Here is a 7,732-nt window from a genome sequence, read left to right as displayed (position 1 = left end):
CCGCTGCTTCCTGCCTCCACTCTGTCCCTGTCCCACCCTGTTCGACCCCCTCCCCCAAGCACGCTGCCCCCTCGCTCTTCCCCCTTCCCCCCAGCAACTCCAGATGCTGCAAAAGAGCTGATCCATGGCAGGCGGTAGGAGCTAGGAGGGAGGGGAAGTGCTGAACAGTGGGACCCGCCGGTGGGCAGGAGGCACTGGGGGGAGGAGAGGCATTGATAAAGGGGCTACTCAGCACCCACAGTTTTTTCCCGTGAGCATCCACGGAGTTGGTACCTATGGTTAGATTCCATAGTTAAAAGGTTAGAGGCATTCTCCTTCCCTTTGCCACCCTTCCTGTTGGAAATATACAGGTTACCAGGCTCAACACACACAAGCTTAGGTAGCATTCCCTCCTTGTTACAAGTTTCCACACTGTCAGTGGGTAACACAGTCAAATCATCTTCTTGCTGTCCTTGTGCCCTGGCCATGATATCAACCTGGTTGAGTTGTCATACCTTTACCCAGCAACACACTAGCAACAGGCAAAATAAAAGTATTAGAATTGCCTGGTCCCTGAGACTTCATTATGACACTAACTGGATGCGACTTAGTTACAATGTCATTCTCCCTAGCAGACACAAACTTAGGAACATTTCCTTCCTGGGCTTTAGTTAAATCCGGAACCAACTCTGAGACAACTGATAAATTTTCAACCATCATAGTCTGACAGGCTTCTGTCTGCTTCACAGACAAAGAGCTAGAGACACTCTCTTGTGCAGCAAACACATTGCTGTTCTTAACAGACAAACAATTAGAGACATCCTTTCCTTTGTCCCAGCACCCATGACTGATTTCAGACATATACTTGGAAAGCGGGATAGCTTCCTTAACAGGCAAATTGCCACTCACAACAGATAACTGCTATTCTCAACAGATAGTGGTTCATTATACTGAGCTACTTTAAGCAAATCATTTCTATCTTGTTCAGGCTTAGTTTCACTAGCTTTACTTGCCAACAATCTATCAACCACAAAAAAAGCTACCTTTTTGGGGGAGGGATAGCTCAGTGGTTTGAGCATTGGCCTGCTAAACCCAGGGTTGTGAGTTCAATTCTTGAGGGGGCCACTTGGGGATTGGGGCAAAATCAGTACTTGGTCCTGCTAGTGAAGGCAGGGGGCTGGACTCGATGACCTTTCAAGGTCCCTTCCAGTTCGAGGAGATGGGATATCTCCATTAATTTATTTAATTTATTTCTTCCTCAATTAGGGCTTTATCCTGACCATCAAATTTAATCTGCTCTAGAGAAACATTTTCCTGATCAATGAGTTATTTCTGTGCTTCATCTAATTCCAGATTCACTTCTGAGATATTAGACAGACATTCAGAAACTTAATTCACACACAAACTGCTTTTCTGCTCAGACACAGCTATTTTCCACCTTCCCAAGTTTAGAGACAACCTCTCCCTGGTCATAGAATAATTGGTTAAACACTGACAATGTCTTAGAGTCATACACCCTCCCGCCCTTCACAAATCTCCCTGTTAGTTACAGATAACAGAAGAGTCACATTCATACTCACTTTGGGACTGGGTTATGACATCAACCTGATTAAACATATCTGTCATGTCATGATCAAATATACCAACATTGTTATAAACAACGTATCATCTTTCAAGATGATACAGTTTCTGCTACTCTTCCATTGCTTTTTTGATTTGGAGCTTAAGTCTGGCAACTTCTGTCTTAGCTTGCAGCAGTTCTATTTGTCTTTGGTGATCTTGTTTGGCTCTCTCCTCAGCTTGCTTGGCAGTCTCTTCAGCTTCTTTTTCCAGCTGGGCCAAGACTTAAAGTAACAGAATCAGGGAAGATTAAGGTTAGAAGAGACCTCAGGAGGTTATCCAGCCCAACCCTTTGCTCAAAGCAGGACCAACCCCATCCAAATCATCTCAGATAGGGATTTGTCAAGCCGGTTGTGACATTCCCCTCTGGTGTTGTCTGGACCAGTGAGCTGCTTGGTCACTCCAACCCTTGACTCTGGGATCCAGCCTTACCCTGCTCTGCTGTGAGAACCCCCACTCCTGGGCTGTTCACACACAGCCTCTGGCATGTAAGCTGCTCCTTGGATTGTGCAACCAAATGACACTAGCCAATATCTCTGGTCCCAAACACAACCCTAGGAACCTCTATCTTGCAGTGTCCAGTTTTGCCCGTTGTATGCTGCAAGCTCATATGAGTTCATCAATTTAACAAAGAAATTGATATGTACCAAGCTTGTTATCCCAAGGGGAGTCTCTGACATGCTTCAAAACAAACACACTGCTTCAGGTAGAATAAACAAACAGATTTATTAACTACAAAGATAAATTTTTAGTGATTATAAATCAAAGAATAACAAGTCATATTTGGTCAAATGAAATAAAAGCAAAACACATTCTAAAATGATCTGAACACTTTCAGTGCCCTTACAAACTTAGATGCTTCTCACCAGAGGCTGGCTGGTTACCCTTCAGCCAGGCTCTCCCCTTTGATCAGCGCTTCAGTCACTTGGTGGTGATGTCTGTAGATGGAGGTGGAAGAAAGAGAGAGAGCATGGCAAACGTCTCTCCCTTTTACGATGTCCTTTCTTCCCTCTTGGCTTTCCCCACCCTCACTTCAGAGTCAGGTGAGCATTATCTCATTGCAGTCCCAAACTGACCAAAGGAAGTGGGGTGACTCACTCGAGAGTCCAACAGATCCTTTGTTGTTGCCTAGGCCAGTGTCCTTTGTTCCTGTGAGGTTGGACTGGTTTGTCTCATACATGCCCTGATGAGCTGTGAACTGCCCCTCTGCTTCTGGAGAGTATTTGCCTGGGCTTGCTTTAAGCCATGAGGACACATTTTTAGCCTCATAACTATATATATGAAATTACAATTTATAACATTACTATAACAACGATTACTATAACATTACCTTAACAACAATGCTCAGTACATCATGAACCTTCCGAAGACACCCAACATCACAAACTTTGCATTAGAAACCACACAATCATATTATAAGGATAAACATGGGGGTTCTGGGGGTTCCCCCGAGGTACAGAACGTCACACCAGGCCTTAAAAACCTCTAAGGATGGAGATTCCACCACCTCCCTAGGTAACCCATTCCAGTGCTTCACCATCCTCCTAGTGAAATAGTGTTTCCTAATATCCAACCTAGACCTCCCCCACTGCAACCTGAGACCATTGCGCCTTGTTCTGTCATCTGCCTCCATTGAGAACAGCCTAGCTCCATCCTGTTTGAAACCCCCCTTCAGGTAGTGAAGGCTGCTATCAAATCCCCCCTCACTCTTCTCTTCTGCAGACTAAATAAGCTCAGTTTCCTCAGCCTCTCCTCGTAAGTCATGTGCACCAGCCTCCCACTGAGTGCAGCTCACCTTCTCCCCATACTGTGCTGCTCAGTGCAGCAGTCTGGGAGCTGACCTCGTCTATGAAGACCGAGGCAAAAAAAGCATTGAGTATTTCAGCTTTTTCTACATCATCTGTCACCAGGTTGCCTCCTGCATTCAGTAAGGGTCACACACTTTCCCTGACCTTCTTCTTGTTGCTAACATACCTATAGAAACCCTTCTTGTTACTCGTCACATCCCTGGCTAGCTGCAACTCCAATTGTGCTGTGGTCTTCCTGATTACACCCCTGCATACTCAAGCAATACTTTTATACCCCCAGCCTCCCCTAGTCATCTGTCCAAGTTTCCACTTCTTGTAAGCTTCCTTTTTGTGCTTAAGCTCACCGAAGATTTCTCTGTTAAGCCAAGCTAGTCGACTGCCATATTTGCTATTCTTTCTGCACATTGGGATGGTTTGTTCCTGCAGCCTCAAAAAGGCTTCTTTAAAATACAGCCAGCTCCCCTGGACTCCTTTACCCCTCATATTAGCCCCCCCAGGAAATCCTGCCCATCAGTTCTCTGTGGGAGTCAAAGTCTGCTTTTCTGAAGTCCAGGGTCTGTATTCTGCTGCTCTTCTTTCTTCCTTTTGTCAGGATCCTGAACTCAACCATCTCAGGGTCACTGCTGCCCAGGTTGCCACTCACTTCTACTTCCCCTACCATTTCTTCCCTGTTTGTGAGCAGCAGGTCAAGGGGAGCATGGCCCCCAGTTGGTTCCTTCAGCACTTTCACCAGGAACTTGTCCCCAACACTCTCTAAAAATGTCCTGGATTGTCTGTGCACTGCTGTATTGCTTTCCCAGCAGATGTCAGGGTGATTGAAGTCCCCCATTAGAACCAGGGCCTGTGATCCGGAAACTTCCATTAGTTGTCTGAAGAAAGCCTCATCTACCTCATCCTCCTGGTCTGATGGTCTATATCAAATGCCCACCACAACATCACCTTTGTTGCTCTCACCTCTAAACTTAACCCAAAGACTCTCAACAGGCTTTTCTACAGTTTCATACTGGAGCTCTCAGCAATCATGCTGCTCTCTTACATACAGTGCAACTCCTCCATCTTTTCTCCCCCACATGTCCTTCCTGAACAGTTTATACCCATCCATGACAATGCTCCAGTCATGTGAGTTACCCTACCAAGTTTCTGTTATTCCAATCACATCATAATTTCTTGATTGTGCCAGGAATTTCAGTTCTTCTTGCTTGTTTCCAAGGCATGTACAATCACCTAAGATAACTAGCCAATTGCCCTACTTTCTCAGTATGAATCAGGAGGCCTCCCCTGTTGCACCCTCCTCTTTGTGTTTCCTCCCAGTATTCCACTTCCTCACTTACCTCTGGGCTTGGGTCACCGTCCCCTGGCAAACCTAGTTTAAAGCCCTCCTCACTAGGTTAGAAAGGCTGCCTGCAAAGATGCTCTTCCCTCTGTTCGTTAAGTGGAGCCCATCTCTTCCTAGCAATCCTTCTTCCTGGAACAACATCCCATAGTCAAAGAATCCAAAGCCCTCTCTCCGACACCACCTGCGTAAACACGCATTTACCGCCACAATTTGATGGTCCCTACCTGGGTCTTTTCCTTCAACAGGGAGGATGGATGAGAATATGACTTGCGCCTCAAACTCCTTTGGATGAGAATATGACTTGTGCCTCAAACTCCTTTATCCTTCTTTCCAGAGCCACGTAGTCTGCAGTGACCCACTCAAGATCATTCTTGGCAGTATTATTGGTGCCCATGTGGAGAAGTAGGAAGGGGTTGCAGTCTGAGGACTTGATCAGTCTCAGCAGACACTCCGTCACATCCTGAATTCTAGCTCCAGGCAAGCAGCACACTTCTCTAGTCTCCCAGTCTGAATGGCAGATGTATGATCCATCCCCCTTAGCAGGGATCCCCGACCATCAGCACCAGTGTCCTCCTCTTGGGAGTGGTGGTCATGGAAACCCCATCCCAAGGACAATGCATCCCATGCTTTCTGGTCGATGGGGTCTCCTTCTGATGCCTTCCCTCAGATAACTCTTCCAAACCATTCTCCACCATAGTACCTGTGCAGAGAGCCTGAAAATGATTTCTTACCTCTATCTGCATTGTGGGTACATGGATTCTCCTCTTTCTTCTTCTGGAGGTCACATGCTGCCAATTTTCTTCCCTATTCTGCACTGCCCTCTCTGATTCTTCAGCATGCTGTGTCTGCAGTACCAAACGCTGACTTCTATCCAGAAAGTCTTCATTTTCTTTGATGCAACGCAGAGTTGATACTTGGGCCTCTAGTCCTTTAATCTTCTCTTCCAATATGGAGACCAGCTTACAGTTTGTATGGACGAAGTCACTTCTATCCTCTGGGGGAAAGACAAACATGGCACATCCTGTGCAGGTCACAACAGCTGATCGCTCACTATCCATAATATCTTCCTTCTAAGAGCCTCTTCAGAAGTTTTATTTATTGCTCACAGAAGCCTGAAAGGCAAAAACATTCTGTGGGAACGCCCCCCAGGCAAACTCCCTCTGTTTGCTTGTCCTCTGTTCACCACATACGAAAATCTGCCAGTCTTTGTTCATGTTCAAAACACAGGTTCTCTCTCAGGGCTGGCAGTTTGATTGCTTCTGCTGATGTCTTGCAGCGCCCATGGTCACTGATCTTTATCCTTTAAAACTCTCAATATGAAATTTCAAATGTTAATAGCATGGGGTTCTGATCCAAAGCTTAATTTACCTGGTTTTGTTGATTCTAGCAAGACTATGCCACTGTCACTGTGACTCTGTGGGTCACAACTGATAATGCCAAATTCAGGACTAGCTTCTGGGGAAAAGGGCAGACGTACCTCAGAATTGTTGATTATTCTTCCATAAGATATACCAAACCAGCAACAAAAGTAAATTTCTGTCTCACTACACTGGCTGACAGAAAAGCAGTCTCCTTAGTTACTCCAGTCCTGGATTCAATACCCAGACACTAGATTTAATGATGAGTGGTTATTTAAAACCAATTTAATCAAACAAAAGGGTTCTTCTGATCCCAAAAGACCAGCTACATATCCAGGTCAATATAAAACTCAGATCTTACCAATAATCATGCTGTTGCCAATCCTTTAGTATCTAATATCTAAAGATTTATTATAGAAAGAAAGGTGAGAGTTAAAATTGGTTAAAAGAATCAAATACATACAATAAATGCAAAGTTCTTGGATCAGGCTTGTAGCAGTGATGGAATAAACTGCTGGCCTGTTAAGTCTCTGGTTGCTTCCAAATCATTGGAAGGTCCTTAGTCCTTTGGTTAGAATGCTCCCAGTAGTACAAGTCCATGGTCCAGTAGTTTGAGCAGGAAAGAGGCAAAATGGAGGTGTTTCCAGCGCCTTTTATAGCTTCTGCCAAGTGAAGAGAAACCCATTGTTCTCACTGTGGAAAATTACAGGTAACAAGATGGTGTTTGGAGTCATATGGGCAAGTCACATGTCCATGCATGCTTCGCTTAGTCATAGTAGAAGCCATCACTCATACTGTAGTTAGAACATTCACAGGAAAGTCCATTAAGTGTAGATAGGCATCTTCCAAGGTCCACTGTGAGCTAGGTGTTCTTCTTTGATGGACGATTTAACTTGAATAGTCCCTTCAAGGTGTGCAGGCTAAATAGCTTGTGGGTGTTACCCATATGAGCAAACATTTAAAATACAGGTACACAGTTAATATTCATAACTTTAGATACAAAAATGATACATGTATACAACTATCAGGATCATATTCAGAAAATCATAACTTTTCTATTGACACCTTACTTGACATACTTTGTACAAGATTTGTTGCAATTATATAACAATGGTAGCAACAATCATCTACATGGTCATATTTAAATCAGATAATACCATACCACCCAGCGGGGGGGTTGGGGGCACGGCAGAAAGCCCCCCGCCCCGAACTTTAAGGTTGGGGTCGGGGGCTCTGAGACTGCACCACCCGCCCTGCACTCTGGGGCTGGAGTCGCGGAGTCGGGGACGGCTCAGGACAGGGGCGGGGGAGTGGGTGGAGGCCATGGGGTGTGTGTGTGTGTGTGTGTGTGTGCTCTGGGCTTCACTGGTGGAGGGGAGTGGCATTGGGCGGAAAGAGAGGAGCCAGGGGCTAGCCTCCCCCAACAGTGGGTTCACCTGCCACCCATGTCTACACTATTTTGTGTCCTTCTCTCTTCCCCTCTCTGTGCTTCTGGCTCTTCCTGCCCTTTATTCCCCCTTTGCTCTGCTTAGGACTCACCAGTCACTAATATTCCCGTGGCTCCCCCCATGTGCAGAGCAGGTACAGACCAACCAGGAGACACAGACACATCTCTAGGTACTCAAGAGCTA

This window comes from Trachemys scripta, chromosome 14 (assembly GCF_013100865.1).
Source record: "Trachemys scripta elegans isolate TJP31775 chromosome 14, CAS_Tse_1.0, whole genome shotgun sequence".
Classification (NCBI taxonomy): Eukaryota; Metazoa; Chordata; order Testudines; family Emydidae; genus Trachemys; species Trachemys scripta.
This window is presented reverse-complemented; position numbering follows the sequence as displayed.